This window comes from Bombus terrestris, chromosome 12 (genome assembly GCF_910591885.1).
Source record: "Bombus terrestris chromosome 12, iyBomTerr1.2, whole genome shotgun sequence".
NCBI classification, from domain to species: domain Eukaryota; kingdom Metazoa; phylum Arthropoda; class Insecta; order Hymenoptera; family Apidae; genus Bombus; species Bombus terrestris.
In genome coordinates this window covers 4,202,207-4,217,100 of record NC_063280.1, presented here as the reverse complement: position 1 = coordinate 4,217,100, position 14,894 = coordinate 4,202,207, and the positions used below count along the sequence as shown (strand labels likewise).

General features: G+C 38.6%; 1 protein-coding gene across 7 annotated transcripts in view; it reads right to left on the bottom strand.

The window, feature by feature from the left end:
- The window catches only part of LOC100642293 (DNA N6-methyl adenine demethylase), a 143,637-nt gene that overhangs the window by 47,118 nt on the left and 81,625 nt on the right, over nucleotides 1-14,894 (bottom strand). The window contains exon 1 of one of the 7 annotated variants that reach the window (XM_048411083.1): nucleotides 2,770-2,923. The exons of 5 other annotated variants lie outside the window; for them this stretch is intronic. The gene's annotated coding sequence lies outside the window, so the exon portion shown is untranslated. One more of the 7 variants, XM_012314606.3, reaches the window with a different exon arrangement.

Here is a 14,894-nt window from a genome sequence, read left to right as displayed (position 1 = left end):
TAAATCAAAAGTTTTGTTTTGAGAAGGGAAGACCTATAAATGTCTAAACATTTATTTATACAGCAGTCTTCTTTTCTTATCCATTCCTTTATCGTTAAAGACAGAACTAAATTATCAATGTGTATGTGCTGTAAGGATGGTTGTAAAGTACAAAGGATCAAGATTAAATTTAATTTCCCTTGAACCTAATCTAAATTCATGGAAAATTCAAAAAACCCTAAGAATCAATTTCTGTAGATTTTGCTTAATTTTTCTCTAACCAAACCCAGAAGATTCAGCTACCAAATTCACGAAAACTTAGAAATAAAATCTTGAAAAATAATTTCCACGTTTTTCATAAGCGATCACAAGTCTCTATCTTCTAAAGTTATTCACATAAAAAAATCGCCTCTAACCTTCCGTTACGTTGTCTTGAATTTATTACGTGATGAATAAATGATCCTTGCATCTCGAGATGACTATCTTATGCATTGATGATTGTTCACGAGCAGTGGCTGATAGGAATCGCTATTTATTTTACAGCTAACAGGATTAGTTTCTAATCTCGTTGCCCTTTTTTCCATCGGACTCCACGTGATCGGTTCCAAAGTCACGAAGGAAGAATCGATGCCTCGAAGCTCGATGTCTCCGACGAATAGCTAGCGCATAGGACACACAACGCCTGACCTGAATTCCACCAGTACATGATAGACGAATGATTGCGTAACAGTAACACACGCGTGCTTTGTGGAATCGCTTTTTCGTGCTTAGCGTTGGTCCTTGAGGGGGGAGGGGGGGCGAGTAAAGAGAAAGAAGAAACGAGAGAAAAGAGTTGAACGAATCTCCACTGAACGTCCACCACTTGGCGGTTGTTTGCAAGAGGTGTTCTTCTCTGATCAAATTATGTTAATATGTTCCACAAGAACAAATAAAAAAAAAGGAATGTTATATAAGTAGATCGAAGCTTTGTTAACAGTTAGAATAAAAATTATGACAATGGTAGATGACGAGAATATATTTTCGATCAACATAATCACTAGCTATTAATACTCCATTACAAAGTGTTCACTGTTCCTGGCAACAGATATACGGCTGATAGTAATAAGAGACTTATTTTATTATATGAAATTCACTTCGATTTTGCATCAGCTTAATGAGTCGACAAAGAATTCTTTGATGTGTATTATTCTGTATTATTATATTCATTGTCCGTATTAATTCTCGCTTGATATATTTTTCCTTTCGATGATTTCATTTGAACGAAAATCCTTATTAAGAAAATCCTTAACCTCATTTTCATCATGCGTTCTAATTCAGGTCTAATATACTTTTTATTTCAATATTTTTCATACATAAAAGTGTAATGGTTCTAGATCTGATAATTTTAGAAACTAAAACGATCAGATAAAACACACTAAAGAATTGTAGTTGGAAAAAATATTGGAGCACTCTGTATAATTTTACTGTCTTCGTAATATATACGAACATGCGTTTCACGGAGGACCAACGGGATGTTCGGAGCATCGTATACGCTGATGGATCGCTTAGGTTTGTTGTATGCTGCTTTTTTCGCGGGCTCACGATAGTGTGCGTCAGAGACGATTAAACTCGAAGATTGGCTGACGAAAACTCGTTTAAACTGTGACAGTTGGTTTTAATCGTGCTCTAAAAGCAAACTGTCAATAGAATGAGAAAGATCCGCTATTTTTAATATTTTACCTTCGCAGCGTTTAATATCTGTGGTAGTAGAAAGCGCGCGCATGAGGTTTCCTTCGATGGAAACGATAGAAAAGAACGACAGAAAAGATGGAAAAGATAAAAGATGTTGAAACCTTTCACGGCATAATAAAATTACGAAGAATTCAGAACGATTAACTTAAAGAATAATTATTCTTTAAGTCCCCCAGCATTAAAAATATGTACTTTTAGCCTTTCGTAACTGATAAAATTTAATAATAGCACACTCTATATAATACGATTTAATACGTAAAGTAGTACACTTTCTAAGGCTAAGCCGTGAAGTCGTTCAATTAATTAAATTAAAAAATTGAAGGGAATTAGTTTTGCTTTCGATCGATCACAATGTACCGAAGCGTTGGTATAATATGATCAAGAAAAAGCATCGTGCACTATGCATGCGTCCATAAAGGTTTATCGCTTGTCTGCAATCTCTCTAGGTTGCCTTGAGGGTCCAAGGACTTCAATTGAAACCATACAAAATACGTAGTACGTTCGCGAGTATACCGGTTCGCGAAGTTTGCAACGATCTCCGCGGGACTTGAGAATCGACTGGACACACGGTTCCTCCAATATAAAGAGCGGGAAACTCACTCTGCGTCTTCCTGTGGACCACGTCTGCAACCGTGTTCTTTACCATAAATTCCACTTCGAATTCTCTTCTCTTTTCCTATCACGTCGTCGCTCTGATTCTCTTCACGCACAATAAAGAGACAACACAGTGAGCCAACACTGAATCACTCGAAGAAAAGGATTGTTTTTTTTTTGTACACGAAAAGAAGAAAAAAGAAGCAACACGCGTCGCGACACCGGAATTTCAATCTCGAAGAATCACTGCGCGAGTCTCTAGCGGAGGCGTATTTATCGCGTGTAATCGCGCGGCTCGGCTTCCCGGCGAATGCTTCTCGCTCGTGCAACAACCGTGAACACACCGTGCAACATGCACGACACACAGAGAGAGAGCCGATAGGGAAGGAGACAGCAGCAGAGTGGGAGAGAGGAAAAGAAAGATAGAGAGAGTCTCGTGTGCGATCCTCCGAACGGAGCTCTCACCGTGCACTGACTGCTCCGCTCCGCTTGCTCACTACCGTCAATAAGATCGATCGAGTCCACTACTCGCGAGAGATCACACTAGACGCGCAGCGATCCGCCGAAAAACTCCCGTGGGACGCTTCTCCGCCCTCTGCAGCCCTCCTCGCCTATTCTCCCTCCCTACTGTCCCTCGTTCCTTCTCACTCGCGCCCCCCCTCCTCCTCTGATGCTTTCCCCTCCTCTTCTCTTCACCGCGGTCTCTGGCTTCTTCTCCCTCGCCTCCCTCGCACCCCCCACTCAACCCCCACCAACAGTGCACTGCTCTGTGTGCTTCGTAAGTACGTGTATGCGCAGTCTGTGTAGACGTTTATACATATAAAGTAGTATACTCTCCCTGTTCCCCCCTTTATTCCCCCTTTGGCCGGTTGTCTCTTTCTCGTTCTTGTGTCGCTTTCCTTCTCCTTTTACGGTGTTCTTTTTCTCTCCTTCAACGAGTGAGGTTATCCTTTTCGCTCTTATCGTGGACGCGCTATCACGAATTCCGGCGGCCGGCGACACCGGCTACGTGAACTCGACACTGGTCCCGCGGTGTCATAACATTGGTAACAGCCTGTCGCTGGCTATTAAAAGCACGTACAACGCTGGGTGGCAGTTATCACGAGCGTGATACGCGGCCCGTTTGCACACGCCACACCCCGGAACCACGAGGATGAAGGAAGGTGGCAAGCAAGCAAGAGAGCGTCACGGTGACAGCCTGATCTCTCCGCAGTTTTCGAGGGTGCGACGCGATCCTGTCTCTTGGGAATTCGTTTAGTTTCTACAGCTTTTAAAACTGCCGCTCTTTTTCGCCATACATTGCTCCTTCTGTTTTTTACTCGATCTATCGAATGATCTACAGATCTATTTTAGTTTTTGCTAATTCGTTCGCGTTCGATGTCATTTCCCTGTTGTGACATCTTTTCTGCAAAAAATAAACGGTAAACAAGAGATAGAGATCGATGTATTGAGGTAACGTTCGTTGGCTCATACTGTCGTTCGAAGTCAGGCTAGCAGCGCGTCAAGTGCGCGCCTCCGCGCTGTTTCAGTGTTCTAACTCGTCACTCGTCGCTCGGAACCGTTCGTGCCTTTCCGTGTCGCTCCGCTTTCGCGCTTCCTCCCTCTTTCTCTCTTCGTATTTCCATTCCTCTCTTCTTCCCTCCTAAGCCCCCCAACATCTCCCCCTTCATCACTGTTTTCCTTCGTTTTCGTCTCGTTTTGTCTTCGTTTCGTTTCTCCTCCTGTATTCCCTTCTCCCTAACCCGAGTTGATTCTCCTACGCGTTTCTATACGTCTCTCTCTCTTCCTCCCACTTTTCTCTGTCCCCCGCCTCTTTCGTTGCTTCTGTCTCCCCTACTTGGTCCCCATACGAAGTTCTACCAATCGTACACCAACGTGGAGAACTCTAGCGATGGAAACGATACCCTCGCAAACTGTATCGATACGCTACCGTGGAAGCCCCTCGCTTTTCCATTAAAGTACAGGAAGTACTATGCAGTACTTCTCTCCATGATATCCTATTCTCGTTTTTACACATAGATCTCGCACTTTCTTCTGTTGAAACATTGGAATAATTATTGCCCCCATACTGCGTGACCTGTAGGAAAATCATTGCAATACTCTATCGCTTTGAAAGGTGGCTAATTAAATCGAGGTTTAATAATATGTATACAGTATCAGAATAGTGTACTATATGGTTGAGGAAAGCATTCGAGAAATTTGAAAGAGTTGGGGGACTCAGAAAAATGATGACGAATACCGAGGAATAGATAAGAAAAAGAACCTTCCCCCCTTAGGCATGTCACCTATCTTAAAACTCGGTAAAACTAAAAGATAACATGGAAATCGTAGGTAGACTTCAAGTGTTATTACATTACTCGACAGGCTTGTAATATTAATATTTAAAATATACAGCATACAAATCATCTTAATTAATATCTAACTATACAGTATATGAGATTATTAAAGATCGAGTATCTAGTTAATGCACCAAATATTTTTACATTTCTTTTCATTTAAGTTGTAACTACATACAAGATCCTCAATCTAATTTCAACTTCTTTTCATAAAGAAAAATATGTTTAAGTGCCAATGGAATTAATTCCATCGCTAGCTATCGCTACTGTTCCACCCCCGCCTCCCACTTTTTGTTTCTTTCGATACATATCCCTGCTAGAGTCAGGTAGCCCCCTTGAACCTCCAACCCCTTTCGTTCCCCCACCTGTGCAGTCACTACCACTTAGGATTCTCTCTGCCTTCGTCATTGCTACGGTTTTTCCATCTCTGTCGTTGGCATCGTCGTTGCAGACGCCACGACGACCACCAGCAGGTAGCCATAGCAATCCTCGCGACAAAAGCCACCACTTTCGATTCGAATTCTTTTCGATGGTTACGGTCGATTGCTCGTATCACTACGAAAGCATACAATTTTTTGATCCCAGCCTTTGGACGCCTTTTGTCTCGTCCGAGCTTTTCATCTTTACTCTTTCCAGATCTTTTAAATTTTGCTTTTTATTTTATTTTCTGTATTTTGAGTTCATCTATTTTTCTTTTCCCCATCAGTTTTAGAACAGATACATTTTTTACTCCGTTCATAATTAATGAATCTGTTAACTAGAAACTCCTATTTCTTTTAAAAACACGCTAGGCTATTTTATGTTAAAAAGGCTCTTTTACGCCTTTTAAATCTTAAAATTAACAAAGATGAACCAGTATCGGATTCAATTCTCATACGATATATATAATTTGTAATATGTAAAGAGTATTTATAAATAAAGAAAGAGATTAGTAAACTAATGCCGAATTAACTTGTCTTGTCTGATTAACAGAGACATTTTACATAATAAATTTTTTACTTATAGAATTCAAAAGATTAGAAAGAATTTCTATAGATTTCTTCTAATTAAATTTCAATGTTCTCGACACTGTGCATACACGTATGGCTACACGTTGAAAAAAGAAGAGGAATAAAAGTTGGACCAAAGCTCGTGTATACCGCGACCGGTTAACCGGTGAATCAGGCCGCTGGCCGCCGCGGCGCGGCGTGAGCAAATAAAAAGCGACCAGGGCGAGAGACCTCTCCCTTTCACGACATCGATATTTTAATTGTTCCAGCTCGTCAAGGCGACTCGCTTGCATCAGCGATCGTGTGCCATAACACTCAATTAGCTGTGTAACTTTCCTGCGTTCCCCTTCCACGCCTCATCGATTCGAGTTGCGATTTTCCGACGCTCTATTGGTCTCTTCAACAACGTTTCCTTGCATGTTTTCTCAAAATGAGAAAAAAGATTTAAACAACATCACGTTAACTTACAAGCTGTTCTATAATTGTTTAATAGAATTAATCCATGTACACTCGATTTTCTTTGAAACTTTCCAAACTTCGAATGAACAAACGTTGCTTTGAACTATTGATTATCATTTTGCACGAGGAATTATCTTTTTCCTGATTATATAATAATTTACGTTATTAGGCTAATAAGGTCGAAATGAAGTAGACGGTTAAAGCTACGATGGAGTAGAGCGAAGGGACCAATCGCAGTTCGAATTCGAACTCGAATTCGAAAAGCGTGGCTCACGATAGATACGTATATTTGAAACGCTGACTGGAGGGTTCGTTTATTAACGTCGCTGCAACTTGTTGCTGGCCGCGTTGCCGCCTCTGAATAACGCCCTTCTGACCTCTCCGGAAGCTTCCCTGTCCACGGCGCGCTCCTTTCAAGGAAACCGAGACGCCCTTCTGTGGCTCCGTGCTTCCGCATTTGCCAAATCGCTTCTGCCACTCGACGTAATCGCGGTCTGGCTTTCGAAACTCATCCTTCGATTGTCGGTGTCCTCGACATTGCGTTTCGTGCTGAAGTATACTTCTCGACTAAATTTTAGCACGTTCCTTAACAGCCAACCTTCTTACGAATTCTAGTTCAATTTTAGAATAGTAAAGCTGTTTTTTCCCTTTTTTCCTTACTTATCTATTAGTCTTTCAGTCTTATTTAGAACCTACTTCTTTTTATCATACTTAGATGATACAACAGTCATCCCATACGAATATGACAGCACCGGTGAAACTTGTTAAATTCTAACGAAAAATTTTGCTGTTTAAACGTTCTATTTAAGAAATAATAATAGGTCCTCCACATATGTAATTTACATGTTTCATTATTTACACAGTACAAATTTTCATTAATATTCATTAATATAATATCTAATATAATAATTAGAATCTTCAACATCCGTGTTAAATTTCTATCGTTTTCTTCGTTCCATGTAAGATTAATTTCTGTAAATTGTCGTGGAACACCAATGAGACGCGTTAACATCTCAATGATATGGAGAGGATGGCTACTTGACGATGCAGAGGGATGCATGAAGCAACAGCGATAACGGGGCTGCGGATGAGGGGATGAAATGAAAATACTGGTGTTTTTGATTGTGCATTCGGGGGTGAATGTTGCTTGTTGCTCTTGGGACTCTGCCAATGGTGGAGTGTTCGACGAGATTGTGGTAACATTGGGCGAAAGGTGTTCTCGAATTGTTATCCTTTCCAAATGTGAGGTTTTAGCAGATATTGAAAAAGAGATTAATTTTATTACTAGTTATCGCAATACGATCTTTTCTGAACTGATGACGGAATTTGGCGATGTTCCTCGGTTACATCAGCTGTAGTATAAGACGTGAAATAAACGGTTGAACTATGAGATCAGAAGTATGAATCAGTGCGTTGCAAGGTACTAAGTCGCGATTACAGTCATGTTTCAAATATTCTGCACTGTTTCGAAAGTTTTTAGTCGTGAAGAATTTACCGATTGTTCAAGATCATCCTGGAGTGACCTCACACCACAGACATTAATCGCTTTTAATAACTAAAAGCTCGTGATCTCTGTGATTTCTGAAATAAGGTCTGAAAGGTGTTCTATCTTATTTTCAATTATTTTACGTTTGATATAAACAATAATATTGCAAAAATTTGATAGCACAAGAATGAAATATATATAGAACCTGGTAAAAAGCGCTTCATTGGAAAGTAAAGATCCACTGTACAGTATTTATGTATAAGTAAGTACATTCCATCAAAGTTTTAAATCGTCAATAAAGAAAAGGTGGATTTCTTACAATTAACATGACAGTGCCTATATATATATACTATCACCTTTCCAATAAACTCCACATTATCCATTTGAAACATTATCGTTACTTTGTTCCTTTCACTTTAGTTGTTCCGCTAACTCTCTAATTTAATATACAAAAATCTTTGGAATACGACATTTGAAATTTCCTTTTTCTGGTATTCTCCATAGTATCACATTATTTACACATGTAATCCCGGCAAAACGAGAGTTTTACGTACTCGCGCAAGTGCAACCGTTTCCTCTTTCTTGTCAGCGATCCAACCGAAGTGGAACGTCCATAGTACGTTTGGTATGATTCATCGTGATCTTATAACTTGAAATTACATGATCTTATTCGATTGTGATCGGTTATCGGCGACACACGTGCGTTCCTTCACGTTTCATGCGGCAACCAAGCCACGATACGACTTCCATACGCCGAAACTTGCTCGAGAAACCTATCTAATCGAGCCGCGTTTACGAAAGGCAATCGATTTTTCGTTTAATTTTCGTCGTTGAGTCGCGTGGGCCCCAAGCGATCGATTAATCGTGAGCCATTACGAGTAACGATTCGATGGACAGCCCCAGGAAGATTGAGCGTTAATTATCAACCTCCTCTCGGACGAACATTCAATTATCCTCTCGAGATCGTTGGAATACTTTTTCTTGTATTTTTTAGCCAGAGCTTGTTTGTACAGCGTGATCTACTGTGATTGGATAATTTGCAGCCTATTTTATGGCGCGATTGGCTTTCTTTCCTTTTTGGTTGGTTAAAGATATTGCGATAGTATTTGTTTCGATCCACAAATTTTTGTATTTCAATCTGACTCTCGTTTCGATAAACGAAAAAGTCATTAAGGTTTTGAAAAGCTTGTGTATAAAATGCGAAGAAAATTGCACAGATTAACAGGGATCCTCGTATTTTGTCTTTGAATCTAGGAAATTTGTTAACGATTGAGAAACACGATTGGATTGAAAATAACTCAAAGAATGCAGTAGAATTAATGCTTATATAGGCAGCCAAACTGTTGTGGTCTAATTTTAATTCAACGAATTAACCAATTTTATCGTGTGACGTGTCATCTTTAAATAGATATTTTTAACACCTACAACTTTTATTCTACATTTTTTATAATCAGATTATTGAGTTTGTTGTTATATGAAAAAACTATCATCGACGACTTTGGAAATTGTTTACAAATGCAAGAAATTTCGAATGGCAAATATATAGAATGTGTTCCTGAAGATGATTTCTATAAGTTCGGGCAAAAAGATTTCAAATACCATCTAATGTCGGATTTGATCCTTTTTCAGGCTAATTTGACCGGAATGATATGTTTTGACTTAAATCTCTAAATTACTTCAACTTAAGAAAAGATATTAAGATATAATACACAGTTTCTTTTCAGTGTACATCGTTCGGTGTTCCTTTCTTGTCATTATGCATTTCATGTGATGCTACTTCGTTTTCGAGAAAACGTTGCAAGAAAATAAAACGTAACTACCCGCGAATAATTTACGAAGAGAAAGCTATCGTTGAACTTCGAAGAGGATCCATTCGCTGTTATTCGGTTAATAAGAAAAATCCGATTTCACGATAAAATAAACATTTGTATCCATAAAAGGAGTATAAAAACGTGACGAATGGCCCGTAAAACGGTGATACTCGATCAGGTAATATTTTTTTTTTAAAGTTACCTGTCTCACGGGACAAACGAGATTTATGTAATAATCTAAGCGCAACACACAGATATACATATATATAGCATCTTTTTTTCCCGTTGCTATCACACGATAAATATTTATTCGTAGCACGGTTTAACTTCTGATAACCGAGAGAGGAATCGTCGTAATGTCGCATCGATCATCGTCGTTCCCGGAATCTTCTTCAGGTGGAAACCACGAGAAACTCGACTAATGGCCGAGATTCGCTACAGACGGTCGCTATTAAATTTACCGTCACAGTTTCGGGTTAATTTATCTCCCGAGGTGCATTTGTTGCGAGTGAAACTTTGACTTGTAGGGTGAGATGATTTCCAGATGTCAAGGTCATCCGGCCTTTCACCAACAACATCATGGATTCTTAAATATTTGACATTTTTTTCATTTGTAAATGTCTATCTTTTATCTAATCGTTAGAATTTTTCGTTTTAATTTAAAGATAAAAATAAAATCTCTTTGCCGAGTTGTTGATTTTCGTTGAACACAAGGAATTTTTCATCGCGTTTGAATAATAACTATCTTATCGACTCGTTTAGTGGAAAATACGTGGGTAGTACTATCTTATCTACGGGTCTAGATTAGACAAGAGAAAGGCCCACTCAAGACCCAGAGCGGAAATCGTGGCCCAATTATTTCTTCCATGTTCCTTGCTTAATTAACAATAATAATAACAGTCAAGCCCCAAGATATAATTACAGTCTTGTGAAATCTACCATTAAACTTTGATCCAATTACCATACAATATATCTGCATACAATTCCATTAAAAATGAAATCAACGCAATAAAAGCAACAGAAAAAAGTATCTTCTAGCTACATGTAGCAGTATTGCAAAAATCTAAAAGACACTCGATCCTCGTGTCGTTCAATTCTTTGTACTTTTCTCGTACTTTGGTTATTCTGTACGTATAATTATTGTTACATAAAAATGACGCAACAGAATGCGAGTAAACGACTCTTAAGAAACGACTCTAAAATAGAATTGCTTGATATAAATACACTATCGTCTACGACTGCACGGCGTATTTTTATACGTTTTTTGAAAATTGAAAAGTGCAAAATTTATGACATATAGCATTTATGATAAATGATAATGATATTCGATAGGCAAGACAGTCTTCTATAAATATTACTTTCATTACTTCATATTGGTTTTTAAACATTTACACGCATCATAATTATTCTACGTGTTACACGTAACTATAGAAATTATAAAGCAGCCAAGATCATTGTATTTCGATTCATTAATTTGATAATCAACTAATGCTAGTGGTAATCTGATAATCAAAATGCATCTTGTCAAAAAATAAGCAAGTATCCTGTATACTTGTCACCCATAGTGTACACATTAACCGAGGCTGACGCGCAAAATCTTCGACAATGATCGAAGACACGTAAACGCCAGCTCGTCAAATATTAATTAAAATCTCGTTAATCGTAAATACGTTGTTTGGTATCGAGGCCGAAGAATCGCGACTGGATAACTGGTTCGAAAATGATAAAGAGGAAACGGTAAAAGAGAAGAAGAGAGAATGATGGCGGTTATCTGGCGTAGAAATTCGAAGGAGGGCGGAAAGTTCGCACAGACCGGTCATAAATAATGTCACCGTTCGTTCTGACTCGATTATTTCGCACGGCGCGGAACTTAATTATCCTAATCACGAAAATTATAGGCAAGAGTTCGCCACGGGTTCCATTACGCCGTGGCCAGCCTCGCAATACTTAATGGCCCCTTCTCGCCAGAAGAAACGCTCGTAAATAACATCGCGTTTTGGATAATGTAGAGTGCCTAATGGAAACACCGGGGCTCGCTTGATTATTTGAACGTTTATACGAACGCGGTCTTCGTAATATTCCTTCGTTTCGGAAATTACACTTCTTGTCGTTCTGATGAGGTAGTAAATATGGTGAAAAGGTAATCGGTACTCGGTGTATAACGGGGGATTAAGACGAATAAAGAGTAATTTTGCTTTTTAAATTCTTGAAACTGTACAAGTAATCGTGAAGTGATAGTGAACTTTATCCGTGTCAACGGTTGCTTAATTTGTTGTCAGGTTCAACAATTGTCGATGAGTTATTTAGGACACTCCACGCCGGGACATACGAAGTACAATATAACGTCTACAAGTATTTACATGTCGTTTATTACAGGATTAACATACCAATTAATGTTAGATTCCAAACTATCGAATTTCGTATTATTTAATGATACTGGCTATAAAGATTTGATACTATGAAAATGAAATAGGTTTTGATTAAAGAAAAAAGTTTCGCTGGAAAATAAGAATTTTTTTAATAGTAAGGATTTAACCTGAAGCCAATAATTATTTTAGGGTTTTTCGGTTAAAAACAAATTTAAAAAAGTTTAATCTGGCTAAATCGATATTTGGTAAAACAATAGGTAATTAATATTTACATTTAGGGGTCCTTTGGCCGATCTATCAGAATATGATATTCACTTAAATGGTGAATATGTACACTTAACTCGTGTTTAGTAATTAAAATGCGCATAGTGCGATGATAAGCGTTTCGGTAGGACCGTGCATGAAGCGCATAAATCTTTCGATCTTTATGTATGGGACGATTGCAAAATCCTCTCATCAGACATACTTATGCACTGAATCACGATTTCATTCCATACTATTCTTCCGACTCGCACTAATGATCCAGTTCATGGCGGGCATACTGCCAACTGGTTCGTTCTTATTCATCAATCCCTCAAAATTCCTGCCTTTTTTTCCTCTACTCAGCGTTCACTTATTAATTCCTCCTTCTTAATCATCCATTCAGCCTCTTTCCACCATAATAACTTTAATTTCTTTCTTTAATCAATCAATCGTGAACAATAAAATGATTCGTAAAATTCATAAGAACGCACTTCTTCCTTTCGATACTAATCATTTTTTTTTCTTAAAAAGAAGTTAAGTAATAACGAAGGTAGATAATCAAGGAATTTTGAAAATTCCTGTATTCTCGATTCGACTAAAAACGACTGAAATTGATTGTACATTGATTCCACAGCATTCGTGATACTTGTAAATGTATTTTCGTTCACGCGGGCATCTACCACAGGAAAAATTGTCAGCTTCGCGAACGTCCTACCCTCTCGAGCTTTGCCATTCCTTTGAGGCTCTTCGTTCGCCCCGATCGCTTCCTCTTTCCTTTTTCCTCTTTTTCACACTTTCCGTTTGTGTAGGTACGTCAACAACGCGGTAGCAAACTGGCCGTGGCAATGATCTGCCAGCGGTTTTTCACCTTTCTCGTCTCTTTGCAACGCTTACTTCGAAATTAACTGTTTTCTATGCTTCAGAATATGGATAGAATGTATTTTTAAACTATGTCGAATATTCATATCTGTTCAATATTATTCATTACAAAACCTTAACGAAGAAACGGTAGAGGGAGCAGGAGACGAAAGATGAGATAAAAGGCAGATGGAACGATAGTAAGAAGAATTTAAATTGAAAAGCGAAAACCTATGATGCTACAAATATTATTTTCGAAATTTAACCTAGAGTGTACTACTATTTATTATACAATTTTATTACGGAATATCTATTTGTATTATATCTACATTATATTTCTTCGTCTTATAGAATATTTATTTATTACACGTTTATATTTCATTAAATTGGAACTACTCTACTAGCAATATGAAATGAAGAAATATGTAAAACGTAAAATTGGAATTACAATCGGTTTCCTCCTCGTGTTTTTATTTCATTTTTCCGAACGAATCCTGAATTTCCGTTTCACGTTACCCAATTTCGCGACGAACGTACAGGTGAAAAAGGAAGGCGGAGAATGGAAACGAAGAAACGAGATGAACGAGAAGCAGGAAGAGAGAAAAGAGATGGAGAGGGTGGAGAGAAGAATTAGCATTTTATTCGTGCCGCGACCGATCGATATTCGTGGGCAGGTTCGTCTTCGTTTTCTGCCGGTTGGAACCTTTGGAGCCGACACATTGTTCGCGAATTCAAGATGGCGTGCACCGACACCTCTGCCGCCGCCGCCACTGCCGCCAACAACGCACCCCTCTTCGTAACCCCCTCCGTTTCGTCGAAGCTAAATTGCATTAGGTCGACGAAAGGAGAGGGAGGAGAGAACCAGGGACGACGAGGGTAGGTATGAGGTAGAACGAGGAAGGAGGGTGTATGTGAGCCAGGGGTGTAAAGAGGGAAAAGAGAGGAACCACGAGGGGATGGGTTGATGGCAGAAGACCGCTAATTATTTCACCTAGGATACCCACTAGGATGATCTTTCTACTTGCCAGCTGAAATCCGTGGATTGCGAATTACCATTGATTTTGGATTAAATCGTTTGGAAACCGGGGGAATGTCTGGCTCGATCGAGGCACGATTGCGATTTCATATCGAATTGTTGCCGCATAGGGCTTGAAAATCAATTCGTGCGATCGTTCGTTGCATGTTTTTAGCGAATTACTTTCAAAATACTACATATCAGGTTCGATAGATTTGTTCTCGGAGTGATCTCTTCATTTTTAATTTCGTTTTATGTTGCTCTTTGTGACTTGGATATCGTTTTGCTGTTCGATGTTGTTTCTTCGCGATCGCAGAGAAGATCTCGGAGATTCTTGCGATTTTTATAATTGCACAGTGCTCAAAATAATTAGAAACGTGACATTTTGATTTACGTGACGGTTGTGAAGTTAATTTCTGTTCTATATGTATAATTTGTATTTAGAGTATCTGCATATGGAATATAAATTTCTTCGCCGACATTAAGCTATACGAGATTATTATTTTTAAAAGCGTAAAGTTCTTATGAAAGCGATGCAAGTTACATAATCTACATGTATCGTGTCGATAATGAATTCCCCGTAGGTGGAGTTCTTCCTGTGTAAAGGTCACTTCCTTCTGCAAACAAAAAGACGCGACCTATTCTTTATAAGCCACAGAGGTACTTCAAACGAGCACAAAGACGGTAAGATCATCAAAGAACATTAATAATAGAGGAAAGGAAAGTACTTCCTCTGGATTTTCCGTTCCCACTTTCCTATTATAAACGTCCACCTTTTTCATTAACAATGAACATTTATTCATTTTAAAAGGAATAATTAATCTAAGTTAAGAAACTTCTCTACCTTGTAATTCTTCTTTTGCATTCAATTTTTTTTTTTTTTAATCTAATCATCTTTCCAATGTCTTACATTTACCACATTTCTTACTTAATTTTGATTCTATCTCCTGTGGTTTCTACTTTGTAAAATTTATCTAGATTATTCCTTGTCGTAAGAATAGAATATTACCTTTCTTACCATATC